Raw genomic sequence first — 27,041 nt, 5'->3', positions numbered from 1 at the left:
GTGCCTCTAGCTTTGTTCGTTTTGCTTAGGGTTGCCTTGTATATTCGGGCTCTTTTTAGGCTTCATACAAATTTTAAAATAGGGTTTCGTTTTGTTTTTTAGTTCTGTGAAAAATGCCATTGGTAGTTTGATAGGATAGCACTAAATCTCTAAATTGCTTTCGGCAGTATGGCCATTTCCAAAAAACTGATTCTTCCTATCCATGAGTATGTAATATTTTCCCATTTGTTTGTGTCATCTCTGATTTATTTCAGTATTTGGTAACTTTCATTGTAGAGATCTTTCACCTCCCTGGTTAGCTAGATTCCTAGGTAATTTATTCTTTCTGTGGCTATTGTGAATGAGATTGGATTCTGGATTTGGCTCTCATCTTGGATGTTATTGGCATATATAAATGCTACCAATTTTTATACAGTGATTTTGTATCCTTATACTTTGCTGAAGTTGTTTATCAGATTTAGGAGGTTTTAGGCAGTGACTATGGTGTTTTCTAGGTACAGAATTATATAATCTATATACAGAGATAGTTTGACTTAATCTCTTTCTATTTGGATGCCTTGTATATCTTCCTATTGCCTGATTTCTCTGGCTGGGACTTTCACGACTACGCTATATAGGAGTGGTGGGATTGGGCATCCTTGTCTTATTCTGGTACTCAATGCTTCTAGCTTCTGCATGTTCAGTATGATGTTGCCTGTGTGTTGGTCATAGATGGCTGTTATTACTTTGAGGTATGTTCTTTAAAAGCCTGATTTGTTGAAGGTTTTTAATGTGAAGGGATGTTGGATTATATCAAAAGCCTTTTCTGCATTTATTGAGAGGATCATATAGTTTTTTAAAATTATTTTTATGTGATGAATCGCATTTATTAATTTTCGTATGTTGAACCACCCTTTCATCCCAGAGATAAAGCCTACATTATAGTGGTGGATTAGCTTTTTGATGTGGTGCTGGATTTGGCTTGCAGTATTTTGTTTAGGATTTTTGTGTCTATGTTCATCAAGAATATTGCCAGAAGTTTTAAGTTTTGGTTTTTTTCCTGTGTCTCCGCCAGGTTTTGGTACCAGAATGATGCTGACCTCATAGAATGAGTGAAGGAGAAGCACCTCCTCCTGAGTTATTTGGAATAGTTTCAGTAGGAATGATAGCAGCTCTTCCTTATACATTTGGAAGAATTTGTCTGTGAATCCATCTGGTCCTGGTCTTTTTCTGGTTGGTAGGTTTTTTACTACTAATTCACTTTCGGAACTCATTCTTTTTCTCTTCAGGGATTTAATTTCTTCCTGACTCAATTTTGGGAGATTGTATATTTCCAGGAATTTATTCATTTCCTCTAGGTTTTCTAGTTCGTGGGCACACAGTTTTTTTCTCATAGTGTCTGAGGGTTTTTCATATTTCTGTGTGATCAGTTGTAAAGTTCCTTTTGTCATTTATTATTGCATGTATGTCTTTTTTAAAAAATTAGTCTAACTAGAAGTCTATCTATCTTATTTATTCTTTCAAATGACCAATTAATAAGTGTGTTAATCTTTTGTATGGTTTTTCACCTCCCAATTTTATTCTGTCCAAATCTGTTTTGCATTATTTCTTATTTTCTGCTAGCTTTGGGGTTGGTTTACTCTTATTTCTCTAGTTCCCCTAGTTGTGATAATGGGTTCTTAATTTGAGATGTTTAACTTTTTGATGTGAGTGTTTTACACTGTAAACATTCTTCTTATCAATGTTTTTGCTGTGTCCCAGAAATTCTCGTATGTTATATCCTTGTTCTCCTTAGCTTCAAAGGATTTTTTGATTTCTCTCTCAATTTCATTGTTTATCCAAGTGATTCAGTAAGAAGGTTGTTTAATTTCCATGTAATTGTATGGTTTTGAGTGATTTTTGTTAGTATTAATTTCTACTTGTATTACACTGCGGTCTATGAGTGTGGTTGATATAATTTCAGTTTTTGTGAATTTGCTAAGGATTATTTTATGGTCGATTGTGTGGCTGATTTTAGAGTATATGCCATGTGCAGATGAGAAGAGTGACTGTTCTCTTGTTTTGGGGTGAAGAGTTCTGTAGATGTCTGTTAGATCCATTTGGTCAAGTGTCAACATTCTGGTCCCAGATATGTTTCTTAGTTTTCTGCCTTAACGATCTAATACTGTCAGCGGGATGTTGAAGTTTCTCATCGTTACTATGTGGCTAGCCACATTTCTTTAATAATCCCTAAGAACTTGGTTTTATAAATCTAGGTGCTCTTTTTCTGGGTGACTACATACTTAGGATATTTAGATTTTCTTGTTGAATTGACCTCTTTATTAATGTGTAATGCCCTTCTTTGTCTTTTTTTTTTATCTTTATTGTTTTAAAGTCTTTCTTTTTTCTGAAATTTGAATAGCAATATGTGTTCTTTTTTTGTTTTTCATTTTCTTGGTAGATTTTTCTCCATCATTTTATTTGAATCTATGCGTGTCATTGACTGTGAGATGGATATCTTGAAGACAGCATAGAGTTGGGTCCTGTTTCTTTATCCAACTTGCCACTCTGTGCCTTTTAAGTGTGTGTTTCACCCATTTACATACAAGGTTGATGTTGATATGTGTGGATTTTATTCTGTTGTAGTGTTGTTAGCTGATTATTATACATGTGTGATTATGTGCTTGCTTTATGGTATCAGTGGTATCAATAGTCCATGTACTTACGTGCATTTTTTTGTGGCAGCTGCTAATGGTCTTTCTTTTCCATATTTATCATGCCCTTCAGGACCTCTTGTAAGGTAGGTCTTATAGATGTAGTAGGTCCTTGTATTCCCTTAGCATTTACTTGTCTGAAAAGGATCTTATATCTCTTTGGCTTATGGGGCTTAGTTTGGTTGAATATGAGGTTCTTGATTGAATACTGAATATAGGCTCCCAGTCTCTTCTGGCTTGTACGGTTTCTGCTAAATGATCTGCTGTTCATTAGCCTGATGAATGGGGTGCTCTTTATGGGTGACTTGCCCCTTCTCTTTCTTTTTCTTTCATTTTGATATTGGAGAATCTGATGACTATGTATCTTAGGAATGGCCATCTTGTACAGCTCTCAAAGAGGTTCCCTGCATTCCCTGAATTTGAATGTTGGCCTCTGTAGCAAGGTAGGGGAAATTTTCGTGAATAGTTTCCTTAAATATGTTCTTCAATTTGCTTGGTTTCTTTCCCTTTTGGGAATATCAGTGAGTCATAGATTTGATTTCTTTACATAATTCCATATCTTTTGGAGATTTTGTTCATTCTTTATTATTTTTTCTTTATTTTTGTTTGACGGAGGTATTTTGGAGAACCAAGCTTTGAGCTCTGAGATTCTTTCCACAGTTTGGTTGATTACTCTTGTTTACACTTGCAATTTTATTCTGAAATTCTTGAAGTGACTTTTTTCCTCCATCAGATCAGTTTGGTCCTTTCTTAAAATGACAATTTCATCTTTCAGCTCTTGTATCATTTTAATGTATTCTTTAGATTCCTTAGATTGCATTTCAATTTTCTTCTGAATCTTGATGATCTTTGTTTCTATCCATATTCTGAATTCTATTTCTGTCATTTCAGCCATTTTAGGCTGCTTGGTAACCATGCAGTCCTTTTGAGGTAAGAAGACACTCTTTTTTGAGCTGCAAGAATTCTTGTGCTTTTTTTTTTTCTCATCTATGTGCCGATGTTCCTTCAGCCTTTGAAGTTGCTGTCCTTTGGATAGGATTTTTGCTTTGGTCTCCTTTGATGCCCTTGTGGGTTTGATGGTGGTATATGGTGGATTCAGGTTATTGGCCTTGTTTCTGAAAGATTTCAGGAGGCCAAGGCCCAGCTCGGCATCTGCATGTTTTAACTCTGTGGGGGCTGGGGCTCTACCTTTCAGTTTTGTTCTGTGGCTTCTTGAGGTTAGAAACATGCTGTGCCCGAGGGCCTGAGGTGTTCCCAGTCTCCTGGCCACAACACTCCAATGGGTGGTGCTGGCTAAAATGCTTTATAGGGGTGGTGGCAGTGAGATCCATGCTCGCTCATGCATGCCAGGAGTCACAGTAGCATGGTGGAGTGCACGTGCATCAGCTGGGGTAGGGCACCAGCAGGAGTGGGCTTTGACATTCCTGTGTGTGCTCATGCTAGCAGCAGCAATGATAGAATGCTGGTGGGAGCAGGGCTGCCATTGTTCCTGTGCACATTTACACTGGCAGTGGGAGGTGCGTGACAGGTGGGCAATAGGGGTAAGGTTACTGGAATCTGAGTGAGCATTCCCTCGGTAATGATGGCATGGCTGAGTGCCTACACATCATCAGGGAATGGGTGGGGCAGTAGTTGTCCTTCCACCTGCAGCAGTGTTTGGTGGGGTCTGTGCATATATGCAGGCTGGCAGGGTGTGGGGAGTAAGCCCCCGTGTGTGCCAACAAAGCAGTGTGGAAATGGCTATGGGCAAGTGTGTACTGGCAAAGTGGTGGGGGAAGGCTGCAGAGGGAGAAGGGTAGCGTGCAGGGATGCTGCAGGTAGGCTGGCACATGTTGGCGGTGGTTGGTCTACTGGAGCTCTCTGATGGTCAGGTGTGGTCTTCTGGTAAAACAACTATAATGTGGGCACTGAGAGGCACCCTGGTTGGGCATCCAAAGCTGTGCTGCAAGTGGGCACAGCCAGGCTGGGGCCCCAGGAGAGGCAAGTGGACAGGAGAACACTCAGATCAGACTGGCCCTATCTCACAGGCAAGACCAACCTGCTCTGTCTAGGTCCAACAGTCACCTTATGGCTAAAGTCTCCTATGGGAGCATGTCAAGCCTTAGGGGATGGGCATCCTTGGTTGTACTGCACTCCTGACATTCTTCCATCAACCTCTCTGGACTATATAAAGGCTAGACTCCCACCCCTATAACCTCTTTAAGCAGCTCTCTGCCAACTCATGTGTCTGTGAGGGTCTTCAGGTTGCCTGCAGCTAAGATTCTGAGGTCCATGGTGAGAATACGCCATTCCTTGCCTTTTCAGCTTACTCCTTCACTAGGAGTTACTGGAGGGCAGGAAGCAGTCCTAGTGCTCACTAGCGCCATCCAAGGTTTCCAGCTTTCTCCCTTTGCAGCTCAGCATCCGTGCCCCCCCTCCATCCATTCTCAATGCTTTCCCTTAAAAAATCTGCTCAGAGTGTGCCAATCTTCCCAGTGTTCCTCCTAGCTTTGTCTGATAGGCCATCTTGGCTCCCTCCCCTTCTCCTTTAAATCTGGACTGGCCTGTGACTGCTTAACCAATAAAACGCAGTGGAAGTAATGTTGTGCAACTTTTAGGCAACTCTTGAAAAGGACTGGCAAAATTGGCTTTGTCTCTGTTGGAAAGCTGCTTCCTGTCATACTTGCTCTCAGAACCCAGGCGCTATTCCGTGAGAAGCACAAGTCACATGCAGAGGCCATGAAGACAACCGAGCTAAGCCAACAGTGTAGGGTCGTAGCTGCGTGCTCAGTGATTGCCAGCACAAATTGACAGTCATGTGAATGAGTCATTTTGGTTGTCCAGCTCGTCAAGGACTCAGATGACTGCAGCCTTCTCTGGCATGTAATTCCAACTACATGAGGGACCCTAAGCAAGTACTTATTAGTTGATTCTATCCAACTCCAGAGATGTAAAACATAATAGGAAGAGTTAATTTGTAAATTTGGGGAATGATTTAATATGCAGCAAAACATAACTAGGATGGGCATCTTTAGAGCTACTTCCTTTCATGGGTGTCTTCTCAGGGCTCCAATATTTAATTTTATATTCATAATTTTGTACTGTTTCCCATGAGGCAGTCCCCTCCAATTGTATAAGCTTCAGATATCCAGGATTTGCTCACTCTCTTACTTCCTCTAACCTCTCTTCTCTCCTACTTTCTAGTTTGCTTTTCCCATTCTCTCTTTACCCGACCCTCTACCCACCTTTTGAGTAAACTTTGCTAATTTAGAAAAGGCCAGTACTTTGCAGTTTTAACATATGCATACCAATAAAGTTATTTGCTTTAACCTTGTGATCTCTTTGTTGCTTACTTACTATGAATTCTAGTTCACCATATTTAGAGAAAACAACATGTCCCCATATGGTTGTGGAGCAGATGACAAAAGAAATGCCATGTATATTACTTCACACATGGTCTTGTTTGTAGTTTTCAGTACGTACTCAGGAAGCATTGACTTCTATTTTCTCAGCTCTAGCTTCAATATTGCCTCTATTGATGTCTGCCTTGCAGAGCGGCCTTGATGGCTGAAATTTACCCCGTTCTCTGCCCTAGCTTACCTCAGCCACATTGGCCCCAGTTACTGAAAAAAAAAAAAAAAATCTTCACTTGATTATAGTTCCTGGAGCTCATTAAGCTTAAGCCTTCCAAGCACCAGAATTTGATTACTGCATTAAAAATGAATTCTCTGGTGGTTGTTTTTAGATCTTGCTTCTAAACAATGGCGTGTTTAATTAACACAATTTATATCAAGTCACTCAGATATACGCATTCTCACTGTGTAGCATATTTACCCAAAATAGACAACCTAATTACTTAAAAAAATTGGCTGTATTTGCAGAACTAGAGCATTATAAGAAAAAATGAACTGCAATTATGAAACAGAGAAGGATGGGAAAATGCCAAATTGTTGCTATTTTTATTTTGTTTAAAAAATGTTAATTAAGTTATGGAGTTCACAAGTACTGTAGAGTTTAGCACAAGTGAATGAATAAGTCTCTTCAACATGGATAAAAGGAGAGATTCTTTTTTTCTAGCTTACTTATCTTGAATTCATAAATCCTAAGAAATTGCTGCTGAATAATCAGAACACAGTAACAAAGGCAGCACTTTGTCTCATTCGCGCAGAGAAGCTGGGTGCTCAATAAACCCAGTGAACTTGTTGGGAAGTCATTTAATAAAATTTGGAAGATACATGATTACTTTAATTATTATCAACACAAATTTCTTAGAATTAAATAAGAGAATGGTGTTAAAATTAACTTTTCTCTCTGGTGGTCTTTGTGTTTCTGCTTTTCTAAAGCAAGGTCCTTAGGGAAAAAAGAAGTAAAGGGAAAGAAGAAAAGCCTTTATAAATGTAAAGATAACCATATTTTCCCACAGAGGTCATCCAATGAAATGATAATTTCAACTTTTTTTTTTTACTTGAGGCTTTTGTGCCTGATAGAGATCTTTTATTAATTTTAACTAAGTAGTGACTACAGGCAAGTAAGAACAATATAAGAAGCAAAGATAAAAATCTTTTATATTCCCACAAATATTTATCATTTTTTTTTGCAGTGCACTATACTTGTTATTAAGAAAGTTACAATAAAGAAATGAGAATTAGTTTCCATTTTTATAGACTTTTTGGGGACTAGGACACAGATATATTAACAAATGGTATGAATATAGAGTAAATATTACATCAAAATAGACATATGTTCAAAATACCATAAGAACATATAGGAAAACATAAAATCTAATCTGGCAAGGAGGCCATGATGACTGAAACTGGCCATTTCTATATATGGTGCCCAGCCCCATTATTAATAAGTAATGAGTATTCAGTAAGTTTAGATTAAATCAATAAATGCAATGGTAAGAAGTTTTTAAAGAGGAGAATACCATGGAAAGATGATACAATAACACAAAAGGTTGCGTTGTCAGTTCAGACTCACATAAATCAGAGATCACATCCAGTATCAAGCTTCAGTAATAACGTCAAGGACAAAGCTAATCACATGATATTATGGAGCAGCCACATGTCTTCCCAAGTATTTCTTCACCATATGAGAATGTGCCCTGAACCAAATTAAACATGCAAGTGGAACATCATCATGCAATTTAGGTTACAAAAATCCCTAGTTTATAATCTAATAATTGCATAGCTTAAATGATACTTTTTGACTTATGAAACTGTGCATTTCAGTTTAATTTATTTGACTTAAGCAATCAGAATGGTCCTGGTACATCATGCAAAAGCATTTTGTCGATAAGGACGCTCATGCTAGTGAAGGCTAACATAGGATATGGAGGCTTCCTTTGTGAGGTCTGTTACTAGCATGTTAACGAGGGAATTTGGCAGTTATCTTGCTTTCCCAGTTAGATTAGGGATGAAATAAACTGCAGGTTACTATTAACCCTCTCTTTTTTTCAATGGGAAAATCAAAGAGATAGATTAAAATGGTTTATTAAGGTCTTTATTACTTGGTTGCTATATTTTATTTTAGGAATTGGCTTTTAAATGAGAGCCACATGAATGCAAATCCTGACTCCCCAAACTTGGGTAAGCTATTTAAACTTTCTCAGTAGCCATTTTCCAATTTCTAAATTGTGAGAAAAAAACAAACAAACAAACAAAAAATCAGACTCACAGCATTGTGATGATAAATAAATAAGGTAGCAAACACTGAGCATAATGACAAGTGTATATTAGATACTCAATGAATACATTTCTCATTTCACATTTACTCCCAGATTTCTCGTTCTCTCATCCAGATGTACTGGATAAACCATGAGGCTGCTCATTCAATAAATCCACTGTTTCACAGTGTAGTCCTTTCAAGGTATGTTTTCTTTCCCGTATCTCAATATCCCACATATCACCCAACTCAGTCATGTTTATATTTGATAGTTTTGATCTCAAACCAGATTAAAAGCTTTATGAATACTGAGCCATGTCCAAGGTATCTTTTATTTCTCCAAATTTCTGTGTGTAATACCATATGCACAAATATTGCCAATTTAACACTGGCTGATTCATTGCTGATTGGGTAACTTATAACTCAATAATTAAAGTTAACATATAGTTCAACCCAGCTATGGTAAAATGGACATTTATTAATGCTAAAGAAAATTAGTCTTTATTTTCTCTATACCATACATTGTAACCTTTTATATTACCTCATTTGAGACTTACTGACAAGTCAAAAGACAGTACAAAAACTTTGAATAGTTTGAGGGTAGAGGTACCATCTCTTAAGAATAAGGGGTTTCTCGGCCGGGCACGGTGGCTCAAGCCTGTAATCCCAGCACTTTGGGAGGCTGAGATGGGCGGATCACGAGGTCAGGAGATCGAGACCATCCTGGCTAACACGGTGAAACCCCGTCTCTACTAAAAATACAAAAAATTAGCCGGGCGAGGTGGCGGGCGCCTGTAGTCCCAGCTACTCCGGAGGCTGAGACAGGAGAATGGCGGGAACCCGGGAGGCGGAGCTTGCAGTGAGCTGAGATCCGGCCACTGCACTCCAGCCTGGGTGGCAGAGCAAGACTCCGTCTCAAAAAAAAAAAAAAAAGAATAAGGGGTTTCTCTAACAAAACTACAAGAGTGTAATCAAAACCAGGAATTTATCATTGATACAATACTATTATATAATTCTGGTCCATACTCAATATTTTTTAAATGTCTCAACATTTTCAGTACTATATCCCATCAACTACCACTATCATCTTGGCCATAGCTCCGTCTGAGGATTGCCTGAAATTAGCATCAAGTTAGCTACTTTTAGTTGAGTGGAACATACCCTCAGCCCTTTTCTAGCTTGTGTAGCTTTGAAATTTTTGAAAAACATAAGCCAAATATTTTATAGAATATCCATTAATCTAGGTGTGTCTGTCTGATGTTTCCTAATGATTATATTTAGGTTAGAGACTTTTGGGAGAAATATCATAGAGACATCAGTGTTCCTTAGTGGATCATCAGTGCAAATAGAATGTGAGTCTGTATTTATCCATTTTCATGCTGATAATAAAGGCATACCTGAGACTGGGCAATTAACAAAAGAGAGAAGGTTTTTTTGTTTTGCTTTTTTTTTTTTTTTTTTTTAACACAGCTCAAAATTCCTTGAAAAAATGATAAAATTTATTTGGTACTGTTTAACTGATTTTTTTTTATTATACTTTATGAACTTACAGTTCCACACGTCTGGGGAGGTCTCACATTCATGGTGAAAGGCAAGGAGGAGCAAGTCACATCTTAGGTGGACGGCAGCATGCAAAGAGAGAGAGCTTGTGCAGGAAAACTCTCCCTTACAAAACGGTCAGATTCGGAGAGACTTATTCACTGTCATGAGAACAGCATGGAAACGACCTGCCCCCATGACTCCATTACCTCCCACTGGGTCTCTTCCACAACATGTGGGAATTCAAGATGTGATTTGGGTGGGGACTCAACAAAACCATATCATTCCATCCCTGGGCCCTCACAAATCTCATGTCCTCACATTTTAAAATCAATCATTTGTTCCCAACAATCCCCCAAAGTCTTAACTCATTTCAGCGTTAACTCAAAAGTCCACAGTCCAGTCTCATCTGAGACAAGGCAAGTCCCTTCTGCACATGAGCCTATACAATCAAAAGTAAGTTAGTTATTTCTTAGATACAATGGAGGTACAGGCATTGGGTAAACACAGCCCTTCCAAATGGGAGAAATTGACCAAAACCAAAGGGCTATAGGACCCATGCAAGTCCAAGATCCAGCAGGGCAGTCAAATCTTAAAGCTCCAAAATGGTCTCCTTTGACTCCATGTCTCATATCCAGGTCACAGTGATGCAAGAAGTAGGTTCCCATAGTCTTGGGAAGCTCTACCCCTGTGGCTTTGCAGGTTACACCCTATCTCCTGCTGCTTTCATGGGCTGGCATTGAGTTTCTGCAGCTTTTCCAGGTGCACGGTGCAAGCTGTCAGTGGATCTGTCATTCTAGGTTCTTGGGGTCAGTGGCCCTCTTCTCACAGCACCACTAGGCAGTACCCCAGTGGCTACTCTGTGTTGGGGCTTCAACCCCACATTTCCCTTCCACACCACCCTAGCAGAAGTTCTCCATGAGAGCCCTGTTCCTACAGCAAACTTCTGCCTGGACATCCAGGTGTTTCCATTCATATTCTGAAATCTAGAAACAGGTTCCCAAACCCCAATTCTCGACTTCTGTGTACTTGCAGGCTTGACAACACATGGAAGCTGCCAAGGCTTGGGTACTCCCTCTGAAGCCATGGCCTGTGCTCTATGTTGGCCCTTTTCAACCATGGCTGGAGTGGCTGGGATGCAGGGTACTAAGTCCCTAGGCTGCATGCAGCAGAGGGACCCTGGGTCCAGCTCACTAAACCACCTTTTCTACTAGGCCTTTGGGCCTGTGATGGGAGGGGCTACCATAAAGACCTTTGATATGCCCTGGAGACATTTTCTTCATTGTCTCGGGGATTAACATTGGGTTTCTCATTACTTGTGCAAATTTCTGCAGTCAGTTTGAATTTCTCCTCGGAGAATGGGATCTTCTTTTCTAAGACATTGTCAAGCTGCAAATGTTCTGACTTTAATGCTCTGCTTCCCTTACATAACTGAATATATAACCCTATAACCTTTATATAACCTTTAACAGCACACAAGTCACTTCCTGAATGTTTTTCTCCTTAGAAATTTTTTCTGCCAACTGGCAGAAATACACTAAATATAAAAATACACTAAATCATCTCTCTGAAGTTCAAAGTTCCACAAATCTCTATGGCAGGGGCAAAATGCTGCCAGCCTGTTTGCTAAAACACAACAAGGGTCACATTTGCTCCAATTCCCAACAAGTTCCTCATGTCCATCTGAGACCACCTCAGCCTGGATTTCATTCTCTATATCATTATCAGCATTTTTGTAAAAGCCATTCCACAAGTCTCTAGGGAGTGCTAAACTTTCCTACATTTTCCTGTCTTCTTCTGAGCCCTCCAAACTGTTCCAACCTCTGCCTGCTACCCATTTCCAAAGTCAGTTCCACATTTTCTGGTATCTTTTCAGCAATGCCCCACTCTAATGGTACCAATTTACTGTATTAGCTCGTTTTTACACTGCTAATAAATACATACCCGATACTGGGCAATTTATAAAAGGAAAAGGTTTAATGGGCTTACAGTTTCATATGGATGGGGAGGCCTCACATTCATGGTGAAAGGCAAAGAGGAGCAAGTCACATCTTACATGGATGTCAGCAGGAAAAGAGAGAGAGTTTGTGCAAGGAAATTCTCGTGAGACTTATTCACCATCATGAGAACAGCATGGGAACGACCTGCCTCCACGATTCAATTACCTCCTGCTGGGTCCCTCCCACAATACGTGGGAATTCAAGATGAGATTTGGGTGGTGACACAGCCAAACCATATTACAGCCTTTGTCCAATATTGATGTTATTGATTTTGATAACTTGGTTAACATAGTATCTACCAGAATTTCCACCATAAAGTTAATATATACTTTTTAAAATGAATACATAATGTTGTGAAAACATTCCTGTTCTTCATCTATGTAAAGTTTCTATTATTCATCAAACTCTCATTAGGTTTAGTGGTCATTAATGACATTATAATTTTATAATTCCTTCTGTATTTAATGACATACTAGAAAGATGAACTTTTCTTTCTCTCTAATTTTTCCTTTTATCAGCATAGACTTAGGCGATTTTTCTTAAATTTAATGGGTGATAATATTTCACTATCACTGTTAATTATTATTATTAATTTTCAGTGGAAATTCATTCATTTTGATTATTGTCTTCCTTTGATAGGTCTCCTTTATTCTCTGAGAACTTCTTTGCTATTTTGCATATCAAGCTCTTGCAGAGCCATGTTACATTTCCCTTTTTGAGCCCTGGAATTAACTATTTCTGTAAAATGGGTGCCAGGTATAATCTATTGCTGCTGGTGTGTCATTTTTTTATACCCTGTCAGTACTCAAAGCTAAGAACCTAAATTATCTAATTCCTTTATACTTAATATAATTACTCATTTACCCAAACTTAGAATATTCAAAGAAATTGTTTCAGAATTACTAACCTATAGCACTATGAAAAGCACACCAATTAACTGAAATTCAATATGTGCTTCGTATTTTTGTTTTTCACATGGAGGGAGGTGTAAAATACACGGAACAAACTACACAAAACTTAAGTAAACTTCATCTACAGCAATCTCCCTCATTCTGGAGACTGTGTGTGCCTTAGGAATGCGTTGGCTGCATGGATTCTCCAACTGCTACTCTCCTGCTCTTCTATTATTCATCTAGGTTTATAGAAACATCTCCTAGTCTTCTTCTAGCACCATGTGGCTAATCCACAGGCTTAACATTTTAGCTGTAATCATGGGTTATTAGTCAAGACAGGCAAACTCTGAAATAAACTACATTAAACTTGAGGTCTAAAAAGGCATGGACTGACTCTCAGCATGCACCTTATCCTACCTTCAAGTGTCTTCATATTTCACTGTCCAAGCTTCAATAATTTCCTTGCATATTTGATGGTATATTTTCTCATGTTGTTTACAGTAAATTTTGAGAGAAAACATCAAAGCAAACATACTTTCCCTTGGTCATCATTATTCGTACATCAAATAGGTCATAATTAGGTACTATAACTTACTGATACTCTTAATTACCAAGATTTGCATTTTATTTAAATTATTTATTTATTGAATTTTAAATCTATGTTGCTTATATTTGAGACACTTGTTAATATTAGATATATATCAACATTCATAAACATTTATTTATAAGTCTTCATGTTACCATAGATGATACTAAGGTAAAAAATTATAGCCATTAACTAAGGTTGCCCTGCTAAATTTGAGAAAAACAGGGTCTGGGAACTAGATTCTCCTGATTTTTAGTGCAGTCAGTTTTCACTAGTTAATACCCTACTCTACTTAGTTACCTAGCCAGGCAGAGGTTTCAGGTAAACAAGACGGGAGAATGTTGAAAAAGATGCTATTCATCTTATTGCTAGCGACAAATATATCCTCTTTAATTATTTCCATAGACATTGAAGAAAGAATTGTGTGATCTCTCATTTTCCCTTTATATAAATATAATACTCTTTTGATAATAGAGAAACAACAATAATGGAAGTTTATAAACCTACTCTTTTCTTTTATGAACAGATTCAGTGGCATCAGAAAAATATACCTGAAAAAAATTATTTCATTTTTCAGTGTTTTAGAGTATCTCGGGGGACAGGAGGATTGTCAGGATTGTTAGTAGTGCCATGATAATTTTTAAATACTAGTTTCTGTTTAATTCAAAAGATGGTTGAGATATAAAATTCAATTATTTTGTTTAGATGCAAATGGTTATAATAAAATACTCTTTTATCTCTTTGAAGATAATTAACACTTTATCTCAGTTAGATTGTCTTTTGCTGCAATGATGTTGTCTAATATATCATAAATATATGATAAACCTTATAGCACAACCTATTGCCATTAATTTCTAGTGTTCTAAAATATTTTCAAAAATTGAGAGTATAGTCTTTAAACTATGCTAATTCCTTTCAATATAAATGCATTTGATTTTATTTTTACTTAAATTAATCTCAATAATTGAAATTGATATTGTGTTCCAGTCTATTGGGGGAATATTTATGACCTAAATCTTCATGAACAGTCTAGACTTGTCACTATAAAAATAGCAATCAAAAAGTCAATGATCTCATAAAGTATCAGTAAAAATTAAAATTAAAATACAAAATCTAACAGTCAGAAAATAGTATCATAAAGTAAAAATTGAGATCACTAAGTAAACCCACTATACAAAAATGATATGAAATATTTATAAAGGAGAATAAATGTGTATATGGATAAAATTAGAATCAATAAATACAAGAAGAGTAATCAGTTGACAGGAAAATTAACATATGTGAAAAGAATCCAACCAATGGAACAGAATGAGGATCTCCTCAACAAATGATGTTGGAATAATTGGATATTCACTTAGAACAAAGTTACACTTAGTCTTTCCTTTACATGATCATATAAGCCAATTTCGTCTAAAATTTTTTTCAAAGAAGATGCAAAATCCACAAACCATAAAATAACTGACTGACAAATTTAATTTCATTACAATTGAAACCAAAAATATGCATAAGCACATAACAAAAAACTGTTAAATTGAAACCACCTTGAAGAAAATGAAGAAAATTTATAGTCTGAATGAAAAATCTGTTTATATAATAAATGATTAATATTAGTAATGTATTGTAAACTATTTCTACAATAATTGTTTTAAGTGTCTATATAAAAGATCAAAAATATGAATAGACAATTGCAATGAAGACATACATGTATGGCTAATAAACATACACAAAGATACAGGGACGATTATCAAATAGTACAAGTTAAAAGCATAATTAAATCTTGTTTTAGATCGTTCAGATTGACAAAGCATTCTGTTAAAGGTGTTATGAGGCCAGTGTGTTGGCTCATGCCTGGAATCCCAGCACTTTGGGAGGCCAAGGCTGGTAGATCACCTGAAGTCAGGTGTTTGAGACCAGCCTGGTCAACATGGTGAAACCTTATCTCTACTAAAAATACAAAAATTAGCTGGGCATGGTGGCAGGTACCGGTAATCTCAGGGGAAGCTGAGGAAGGAGAATTGCTTGAACCTGGGAGGCGAGGTTGCTGTGAGCTGAGATCTCAATATTGCACTCCAGCCTGGGCGACAAGAGCAAAACTCTGCCTTAAAAGAAAAACAAAAGAAAAGAAAAGGAAAGGAAAGGAAAGAAAAGAAAAGAAAAGAAAAGAAAAGAAAAGGAAAGAAAAGAAAAGAAAAGAAAAGAAAAGAAAAGAAAAGAAAAGAAAAGGAAAGAAAAGAAAAGAAAAGAAGAAAAGAAAAAGGAGATATAGTTGAGGGTGTGGTACATAAGGACTTTTAGACACTGTGATGAGACAGTTTAGTAGAAATAATTTGGACAATGATTTTTTTTTTTAATTTTTTTTTATTTTTAATTTTTTATTTTTATTTTTTATTTTTTTATTATACTTAAGTTCTAGGGTACATGTGCATAACGTTTATATCATGTATAACTCCCCAATGCAATCCCTCCCTCCTCCCCCCTCCCCCTGATAGGCCCCAGTGTGTGATGTTCCCCTTCCCGAGTCCAAGTGATCTCATTGGACAATGATTTTTATAGAATGCACTGAGACACATGACATAAAGGTATACATTGATACATGAAAATAATAATCAAATTCAGGACAGAATTTTTATCTGGACAGAAAGAAAATACATATATATACACACACGTATATATACACATGTGTGTATATATACACACAAATATATATACACACGTGTATATATGTATTTTCTTTCTGTCCAGATAAAATTCTGTCAAATACATATATATATATATATACACAAATATATATATATGCATGTATACATATATATATGATAGGAGAGAAATACACAGGACTAGTTTAAACTGTACTGGAAATGTATTTTTAACCCAGTTGGCAATTTAAGTGTTTGGTTTATCTCTTTTGGCATTTTTTAATATCTTTTTGTATATTATACATTTTATATATTGATTATTTTCAGAGAAAACAATATAAGTGGTAAATAAAATGGGTTTTTGGAAAACTTTTTCCATGGTAAGGAAATATGAACATTTTCAGACCGTTTAGCAAGTTCTGAAGGGGAAGCGATGGTTTCCTTAGTTAATTCACGATACATAAAATTATATTTATATGATACTAAATTAATAAGTTGATAAGAGATGTTTTAGATTCTATTCTCTATGTCACAATCTTTCCAACTCTGAACATACAGACATTTCAGAAAAATGTCTGTATGGGAAAATGTCTATATAGGAAAACTGAAGGGAAAGAAGATACAAAACCAATCACATAAAGATAACTGATGAATCAGATTCTAGAAAGAAATCAAAGTAAGCTAAATCAGGAAGAAAACATTAATCAGCTTTGGTTGGGCATTTCTTTTAATTGCTTGTAATACGTGTCCTTTAACATCAGTTAACTTCTTAAGATCAACTGCAAAATGGCTGAGCAGGTATTTGCAAATTATTTCTCATTCTAACACTGATTTTCATTTCTAACAAAATTTTCCTAATCAAGTTACAGTAAGAAAAACATCACATACCTTTAACTCCCAGATTCGAATCTGCTTTCAACTCTCCTATGGCAGTTACCGTCATCTGATCAAAGCATTGAACTTGGCTTTGCCACTTACTCTGAGAATGAGATTTAACATTCTGGGCCCAAGGTGACTTCTCTCAAAAACAAAGAAGCTATTCATATCCTTTGCCCACTTTTTGATGGGGTTGCTTGTTTTTTTCTTGTAAATTTGTTTGAGTTCTTTGTAGATTCCGGATATTAGCCCTTTGTCAGATGAGTACATTGCAAAAATTTTCTCCCATTCTATAGGTTGCCTGTTCACTCTGATGGTAGTTTCTTTAGCTGTGCAAAAGCTCTTTAGTTTAATCATATCCCATTTGTCAAGTTTTCGCTTTTGCTGCCGTTGCTTTTGGTGTTTTAGACATGAAGTCCTTGCCCATGCCTATGTCCTGAATGGTACTACCTAGATTTTCTTCTAGGGTTTTTATGGTATTAGGTCTAACATTTAAGTCTCTAATCCATCTTGAATTAATCTTCGTATAAGGAGTAAGGAAAGGATCCAGTTTCAGCTTTCTACTTATGGCTAGCCAATTTTCCCAGCACCATTTATTAAATAGGGAATCCTTTCCCCATTTCTTGTTTCTCTCAGGTTTGTCAAAGATCGACATTTCTCAAAAGAAGACATTCATACAGCCAACAGACACATGAAAAAATGAACATCATCACTCGCCATCAGAGAAATGCAAATCAAAACCACGATGAGATACCATCTCACACCAGTTAGAATGGCAATCATTACAAAGTCAGGAAACAACAGGTGTTGGAGAGGATGTGGAGAAATAGGAACACTTTTACACTGTTGGTGGGATTGTAAACTAGTTCAACCATTATGGAAAACAGTATGGCAATTCCTCAAGGATCTAGAACTAGATGTATCATATGACCCAGCCATCCCACTACTGGGTATATACCCAAAGGATTATAAATCATGCTGCTATAAAGACACATGCACACGTATGTTTATTGCGGCACTATTCACGATAGCAAAGACTTGGAATCAACCCAAATGTCCATCAGTGACAGACTGGATTAAGAAAATGTGGCACATATACACCATGGAATATTATGCAGCCATAAAAAAGGATGAGTTTGCGTCCTTTGTAGGGACAAGGATGCAGCTGGAAACCATCATTCTTAGCAAACTATCACAAGAACAGAAAACCAAACACCGCATGTTCTCACTCATAGGTGGGAACTGAACAATGAGATCACTTGGACTCGGGAAGGGGAACATCACACACCGGGGCCTATCATGGGGAGGGGGGAGGGGGGAGAGATTGCATTGGGGAGTTATACATGATATAAATGATGAATTGATGGGTGCTGATGAGTTGATGGGTGCAGCACACCAACATGGCACAAGTATACATATGTAACAAACCTGCATGTTATGCACATGTACCCTAGAACTTAATGTATAATAATAAAAAAAATTTAAAAAAAAATGAAGAAGCTAAAGAGGAAAATACAGGTGCCAATTACTGTCCTACCACCCATCAACTGCGTGATAATAAGCAAATCACTTAGCTTCCCTTTATTCATTTCCTTACTTGTAAGTCAGAATTACTAATTTCTCACTGTCAAGGTCATTTTAAGGATTATATGGTAATGTTTGTGTCAATATATATAATGGTTGACATATGACAGATGACCACTTCTTCAAAGTACATAATATCTCTGCATCTGCTTAATAGGCATGTCCTACCTTTGAAGACATTTCTGTCTTTTAAAGGCAGAATTATCCAACAATGATGAATCCATTACTTTTGTATGAGACAGCTTTCTGAAACCGAAGGGTTGAGGTTGCATCTTGTCTAACAATGGACAAACTTTTGTAACACGTGTGGAAACAACTAAACAAGAGAAGTTAATTAGAGGAATGGTTATCCTTTCATGTTTTCTGTTTCTTTAGCATTGGCTTCACAACTAGTAGAACTTAAAGGAATAAAAGTAAACCAGGACTTTAGCAATCTGTCAAAAAGTATTACCCAATCTAACTTTAATTCATTGGAATAATTTCATATTTGTATACCAGAGATAAGAAATTTCAACAATTCTAGTTAAATATGAGTATGTATTTGTTACCTTTCAGATAGTGGAATTTAAGTTCCCACACAGCCGTTTCAGTATGTCAAGGTAAGCTGATTCAATCTTCCACTATTCAGCTTTTGCTTAATCAAGCACAGTGAGCTAAAATGGAGTGGCTTTGATAGACATCATTCTTTAAAAGGAGGTGAATTTCTTTTCAGTTTATGCTGCATAAGGATTTATACTCCCATTTATGCAGTTGTTTCTGCCCGGTTAAGAAATAAATACTTTCTTACTTGTGCTTCCCATTATCATTTACTGTGCCCTTGGAAGAAATGCCTGCCTCCCTCTTCAGCCAGATGAATCCTATTCACTTGTCAAGATGCTCCTTCTGAAATCCTCCCTAGACTTTCTCTATAATAATTGGGCCATTGCTTTCTTTTTCGACTGTCGTGTTTACTTTATGCCTCTATCTGAGATTTTAATATTTATAATACCCTATACAGTATTACAAACATTTTTGAACATATGTTTTTCATATAGGTATATAAGTTCATATTATGCTATATTAAATATCTTTTAAAATAGGATAAATTAGACAACTAACAAGTATAAAGAGGGTAGATCAAGGCATGACTGAAGCTTGTAATCAAATGAAAACTATGGAGCTGCACATATTTGCGAGATTTGAAATGTATAAATTTGACTTCAGCCTTCATAGTAATGAAAGCCAGGTGGGAAAGGTAGTCAGTTACATTAGGTTCTGAATAAATATGATGAAACCAAACCAAATTTCTAAAAAGCATAACATTTCCTAATGCAAATAATTTGTCAGATGGCCCCCATGGAGAGGATATTATGCAATGTCATGATCTTTCTCAACAGCATCATTTTAGGGCCCATAGCAATGATATATGTGGCATCATTTCTTTAAATAGCTCTCAGTGCGGTTAAGGACATTTCAGCAAAATTCAATTCAGTGAAAGAAGTTCTACTGGATATCTACCTGCTATTGTTTAGCTATTATCCTCATCTTACCTTGTGTTAAGGGATCAATTTTAGACTATTGGGAGAAAGTATGAACTGAAAGATTTTAGAAAATCCTTCATAAATTTCCTTTCTCATAGCTGAACTTTTATACAGTAGATTGGTGGAATGTTCAAGACAAAGTAAAGCTGGTGGAATGTTCAAGACAACGTAAAAAAGCTCCTTTCTATTCAGAGCTGTATTTATCAATTGATCCTGCTGAGAATAAGCGTGATATTCTTTTATAACATTAGAAAGTGAGTATAGGGTAGGATCTATATAATAATCATGCCTAAACAAGGTACATAGTTCTCATGGCAACCACTACAATATCAAAAAACAGTAACAATGTTTTGAGGTTATAACTAAGGAGTGGAATAGAAGGTAGGGAGTCAACACAGAATAAATCTTTTTGTTGTTATTACTAAATTTATTTAAAAATTTAATTTTAAAATTAAAATATTTATCAAAATATGGTTATTTCCAGGATGCAGTTTTAGGTTTGCCCTAATGAACAGACAAATGAGTTTCTGGGGATAAGTCTTAAAACACGGCCACTTGTATCTGATTGTAATTAATTACTAGACCACTTACCCACTAAGATCACTGATTATTCATTATAATTAAGTATCAATATCTACTTGTAGGGACAGACATTTCTTTCCATTGTATATACTGAGAATATATATGTATACACAAACACACACATATATGTGTGTGTGTATATATATATAGCATTCAGTTTTTACAAACATGGTATTAGATAATTAACAAAAAGATTAAAATGAATAGGGGGAGTTTTGACATGTAAAGAGTTTTGAAGTTGTCATTCCCATTCTTACTGAATGGAGATCACACAATAAATCACTACTGGGAAATCTACAGATATAGGCTATTTTAGACTAATAGTTGATATCTGCTTACCTGAAGCCATAAACTAGCAGGAACATATAAATGGTAATTGGAATGAATGACTGGAGGCTCCTTTGAGAGTGGACAAAAGTCATGGAGGTGGGGGCAGGTCCCAAATTTATGAATTTTTGCCATTGGGAACTTCATCAGATACCAATGATAAAGTCAAGAAAGGTCTCCTTATGGACTGACACAGGGAATAGAAAGGTAACCATATTAAATATGGCCGGAGAATTGTCCATAACAAAGGCCTATTCTCTATTAAAACATTAAATTCATATACAAGAAAAAAGAAAGATCTAAAATCAATAATCCAAATTTCTACCTTAGGAAACTAGGGAGAGAGAACAATTTAAGCCTAAAGCAAGCAGAATAAAATATATAATTAAAATTAGAGCAGAAAGCAATGAAATTGAAAAACAGGAAAACGATAGAGGAAATGAGTCTGAAGTTTTCTTTTTTTCTTTCTTTCTTTTTTTTTTTTTATATCTATGCCAAGTTTTAGAATTAGGATGATGCTGGCCTCATAAAATGAGTTAGGGAGGAGTCTCTTCTTTTCAATTGTTTGGAATAGTTTCAGTAAAAGTGGTACCAGCTCTTCTTTGTACCTCTGGTAGAATTCAGCAGTAAATTCATCTGGTCCTAGGCTTTTTTTGATTGGTAGGCTATTTATTACTGCCTCAATTTCAGAACTTGTTATTGGTCTATTCAGGGATTCAGTTTCTTCCTGGTTCAGTCTTGGGAGGGTATGTGTGTTCAGGAATTTATCCTTTTCTTCTAGATGTTCTATTATAGTTCATGTGTATAGAGGTGTTTATAGTATTCTCTCATGGTTTATATTTCTGTGGGGTCAGTAGTGATAGCTCCCTTATCATTTTTGATTGTGTCTATTTGATTCTTCTCTCTTTTCCTCTTTGTCTAGCTAGTAGTAATCTATTTATTTTATTTTTATTTTTTCCTCAAAAAACCAGTTCCTGGATTGGTTGATTTTCTGAAAGGCTTTTTTGTGTCTCCCTTTCCTTTAGTTCTGCTTTGATCTTGTTTATTTATTGTCTTCTGCAAGCTTTGGGATTTGTTTACTCTTGGTTCTTTAGTTCTTGTGGTTGTGATGTTAGGTTGTTGACCTGAAATTTTTCCAGCTTTTTGATGAGGGCATAAATTTCCCTCTTAACATTGCTTTAGCTGCATCCCAGAGATTCAGGTATGTTGTCTCTTTGTTCTCTTTAGTTTCAAATAACTTCTTGATTTGTGCCTTAATTTCATTATTTGCCAAGGAGTCATTCAGGAGCAGCTTGTTTAATTTCCTTGTAGTTGTGTGGTTTTGAGTGAGTTTCTTAACGTTGAGTTCTAATTTAAATATGCTGTGGTCTGAGAGACTGTTATGATTTCAGTTGTTTTGCATTTGCTGAGGAATATTTTACTTCAGATTATGTGATCAATTTTTGAGTAAGTACTGTGTGTCCATGAGAATGTATATTCTGTTGTTTTTGGGTGGAGAGTTCTCTATATATCTATCAAGTCCGCTTGATCTCTAGCTGAGCTCAGGTCCCGAATATCTTTGTTAATTTTCTGTCTTAATGCTCTAATATTGATAGTGGGGGTGTTCAAGTCTCCCACTATTATTGTGTGAGAGTCTAAGTCTCTTTGAAGGTCTTTATGAATCTGTGTGCTCCTGTATTGGGTGCATGTGTACTTAGGATAGTTAGCTCTTCTTGTTGAATTGAGCCCTTTATCATTATGTAATGCCCTCCTTTGTAATTTTTGATCTTTGTTGGTTTAAAGTCTATTTCATCAGATACTAGGATTGTAACCCCTGCTTTTTTTTCTCTTTTCCATTTGCTTGGTAAATCTTCCTCCATCCCTTTATTTTGAGCCTATGTGTCTCTTTGAACATGAGATGGGGCTCTTGAAGACAGCATACCAATGAAGTTTCACTCTGTCCAGCTTGCCATGCTGTCTGTGTCTTTTAATTGGTGCATTTAGCCCATTTACATTAAAGGTTAATATTGTTACGCATGAATTTGATCCTGTCATCATGATGTAGCTAGCTATTTTCAGAGTTGTTTATGTGGTTGCGTCATAATGTCACTGGTCAGTGTGCTTCAGTGTGTTTTGTAGTGGCTGGTAGTGGTTTTTCCTTTCCCTATTTAGTGCTTCCTTCAGGAGCTCTTGCAAGGCAGGCCTGGTGGTGACTTATTCCCTCAGCATTTGCTTTTCTGAAAAGGGTCTTATTTCTTCTTTGCATATGAAGCTTAGTTTGGCCAGATACAAAATTCTAGGTTGGAAATTCTTTTCTTTCAGAATGTTGAATATGGGCCCCCAATTGCTTCTGGCTTGTACGGTTTCTGCTGAGAGGTCCACTGTTAGTCTGATGGGCTTACCTTTGTAGGTAACCTGGCCTTTCTCTCTGGCTCAAAAGATGGTTTATTGAAAGGATTAGTAAAATAAGTCCCTAGCCCTGTTAACCCTGAATAAAAGAGGGAAGATACAATGATCAATTTCAAAAATAAATAAAAATAAATAAATAAATAACACATACAAAAGGACAAAAGAGAGCCCATCACTATTGACTATATTAAAATGCTAATAAATGAAGACTATAAACATTTCTAGGCCCATAGATTTGTATTTGATATCTTAGATGAAACAGAATGCTGCTCGAAAGATAAAAACTACCAAAATTAAATGTCAAAGACACATAAGTATACATACACAGATACATATGTATTTCCAATGCCTTTCTCAGTGTTCATGTAATAATTGGGACTAGCTAAAAATAACTAAAAAAGAATAATCCAATTCTAGTGGTTACGCTTAAAACCTTTGAACTTTTGCCTTGCATTTCAGAAGACTTATCAGTCTGATCATCTAAATAAAAGAACATAGTCTAACTCTTTCACTTGTTCTCCAGTCTCCAAACACGTAGACAAATGCCCCCACTATTTTTATATATGCAACCTCACTTATGATAAAAAATTCTCTTCCAAAAGAAAGAATTGAGAAAGTTAAAGTCTTCTTTAGATTAAGAAAATGTATGTTACTTTTCACCTGTTTTAAGGCAGTGGTAACTTAAGCCAGGAAATATATTCAGATAAATGATTACTATTTGATGTGACAGGGGGTAGTAAAGTGAGGTATGAATTATGACTACTATAATTCATTCACTAACTCATCACTTCCCAAAATCTACTAGCAAACAAAACAGGGAAGGAGAAATAATTTGTACTTTTCAAATATTACAGTCCATTTTGTATAGTGATATTCATGGATTTTTGAACTTCCGTTTTTTTTTTTTTTTTCCTGAAAACTTGTTAGTGGTGAAATAAGAAGCATGATAATATAAATTCAACACTAATTATGGGTTGCTATGTGTTTAAATGAATTAAAATATAAAAACATTTTTGAGCAAACTCTAAGAATGACCCAGTAATCTCACATCATTTTACTATAAGTGCATAGCCTTTGAAATTAAGAGATTTTTCCCTCATTTTCTTCAGGTTATGATGTGCCAGTGGAAACACCATCTATAAAGGGCATACTGAGTGTGCTAACATATGATGGAATGGTTTCAGTATGCAGGCAGATCCCTATTTTAAAATACTACATTCCCTATTAGTTCTGTTATTCCACCAGTATATATTCTATACATAGTAGACAAAAGTGTGTAACAAATCTTTTTTTTTTTTTTTTTTTTTTGAGACGGAGTCTCCCTCTGTGGCCCGGGCTGGAGTGCAGTGGCCGGATCTCAGCTCACCGCAAGCCCCGCCTCCCGGGTTTACGCCATTCTCCTGCCTCAGCCTCCCAAGTAGCTGGGACTACAGGCGCCACCACCTCGCCCGGCTAGTTTTTTTTTTGTTTTTTTGTTTTGTTTTGTTTTGTTTTTTTAGTAGAGACGGGGTTTCACCGTGTTAGCCAGGATGGTCTTGATCTCCTGACCTCGTGATCCACCCGTCTCGGCCTCCCAAAGTGCTGGGATTACAGGCTTGATTACACCGCTGGGATTACACCGCGCCCGGCCACAAATCTTTAAGGTCTATAATTTTCTGATGAAAATATTCTGATCAACTTTATTCACTTATAATTATCATCAGTTCTGAAATGAACATTTCATCTCCTTTCATTTTTCATTGCTATTCCTGCTGATGAAGATAAAGTGAATGCGTGAAGGACATATACTGAATTGTTGCCATTTGTGCAATTAGTCTTCCAATTTCAGTTAGAAGCTTTATTTACCTAAATGATATTTAAAGTTACACATATTGGTAGAGCAGTAGAAATAAAAATTGCTTTTATGCAGTACATCTTAATGAAAGTTTTGTTATAAATGACAATGCATGGTGGAGTATGAGAAGGGAGAAGTTGAAAGTACAAGGTCAACATGAAATCTGTGAATTATAATAATTATTATTTTATTATTATATAATAATATTAATTATTATTATTTCCCAAAGGGCTTTCAGGTGAAAAATATCAACAGGAGATAGAAACATCCTGCAAATGTTACATATATTATTACCTAAATCAAGATATGAGGAATAGAAGGTCCTTTTGAAGATTCAGTTAATAAACACAATTTATACTCTGTTAGTTTTCAGAGAGACCATCTGTGTGGCTTCATTTAGTAGTTCTTTATACTATATGTGCCTATAATTCAACCTAGAGTTGCTTTATAATTAATATTTTTCATTAAAAATTTGTTAATATGAATCTCAAGGAACTTCTGTATTCACTGCTTTTCTCTATTTAAAATAAGCTGGTAGGCTTTTTTTTTTCCCCCAAAGCATTTAAAAAATAGGATAATAGAGCTTATTAATCTAACATAATTGTCACGATTGTGACAAAAACAACTGGAGTCCTTTGGGTACTGAGAAATGAAAAATTGTAGAATTAGGTATTGTAGAAAGCAGGAACTTAAACATCTAACTCCTGCTACCAGCATCACGTATGGCTGTAAGTTCTAAAAGACACTGATAGTGTAGAACAATTATACCATGCATATGATAGTCTTTCTGTGAGGCCAGTTATTTTAAATGATATTGATAAATATTGCCAGGGCTGTCCTCCAACAAATATGTTCAGCACACATATTAGGTTATCTGTAAAAAGGAGGTTAGCCTGAGAATATTGCTATTGGCATTACTGATTCTTGAGCAACAATGAGGTAAGAAACTCCTACAACAGAACTCAAAATGTTTAAGAGGGCTAATCTAGTCACAGATCAGTATCACTCCCTTTGTTACCTCTTAAAAATGGTAAAAGTGGCCGGGAGTCGTGGCTCATGCCTGTAATCCCAGCACTTTGGGAGGCCAAGGCAGGCAGATCACGAGGTCAGGAGATGGAGACCATCCCACTAACATGGTGAAACTCCATCTCTACTAAAAATACAAAAAAATTAGCTGGACGAGGTGGCATGCATATGTAGTCCCAGCTTCTCGGGAGGCTGAGGCAGGGGAATCACTTGAACCCTGGAGGTGGAGGTTGCATTGAGTGAGATCATGCCACTGCACTCCAACCTGGGCAACAGAGGGAGATTCCGTCTCAGAAAAAAAAAAAAACAACAAAAAAGAAAAAGGTAAAAGCAAGTCCTGTAAGCAGGAACACTATTGAAATTCCCCATTTAAGTCTTAGAAGTTCCATAGTTAACAGCAAACAATGTTAAAAAAGGAAGGCACAATCGAAGATGAATATACAAAAAGGCAAGCTACTTTGATAAATTTACATAAATGATAAAAAAACTGATTTAGACCACTCAAGACTAAAAGTGTTAGAATTATTGTATGAATAATATTTTTAAAAACTACTTGTGAAACTGTTTAAGAACACAAGGGATCAAATCACAAAAATGGACAATTTTAAGTATTTTTATAAATGAATACATCAGAAAGAGAAAATGAAACTAAAAGTAACTAAAATTACTAAAACTAAGAAACTTATAAATTTAAATAAACATCCAAAAATTTAAACAGTAGATTAAACACTGCTCAAGAGAAAGATAATATGCAGGGAAATAAATAACAATAAAATATACAGAATGAAGTAGAAAGTAAAAGAGATTGGAAAGAAGAAGGGGATATTAAGAAATAGGAAAGATAGAATTAGAAAGTCTAATGTGTATAATTGGAGTACAAGAAGGAGTGAACTGAAAAATGTGATTTTTGTTTTTTCATTTTCAAACAGAGAAAA

The 27,041-nt window shown here is 36.1% G+C and overlaps 1 long non-coding RNA gene across 1 annotated transcript; it reads left to right on the top strand.

Moving 5' to 3' along the window:
• The first annotated feature begins 8,458 nt into the window (after positions 1-8,458).
• Positions 8,459-26,212, top strand: LOC117095112. Its single transcript, XR_004441821.1, has 3 exons — positions 8,459-8,519; positions 18,985-19,028; positions 25,310-26,212. It is a non-coding gene; the product is annotated as an uncharacterized LOC117095112 (long non-coding RNA).
• The last annotated feature ends 829 nt before the right edge of the window (positions 26,213-27,041 follow it).

Source organism: Trachypithecus francoisi, unplaced genomic scaffold (genome assembly GCF_009764315.1).
Source record: "Trachypithecus francoisi isolate TF-2019V2 unplaced genomic scaffold, Tfra_2.0 Lachesis_group13, whole genome shotgun sequence".
NCBI lineage: Eukaryota > Metazoa > Chordata > Mammalia > Primates > Cercopithecidae > Trachypithecus > Trachypithecus francoisi.
This window is presented reverse-complemented; position numbering and strand designations above follow the sequence as displayed.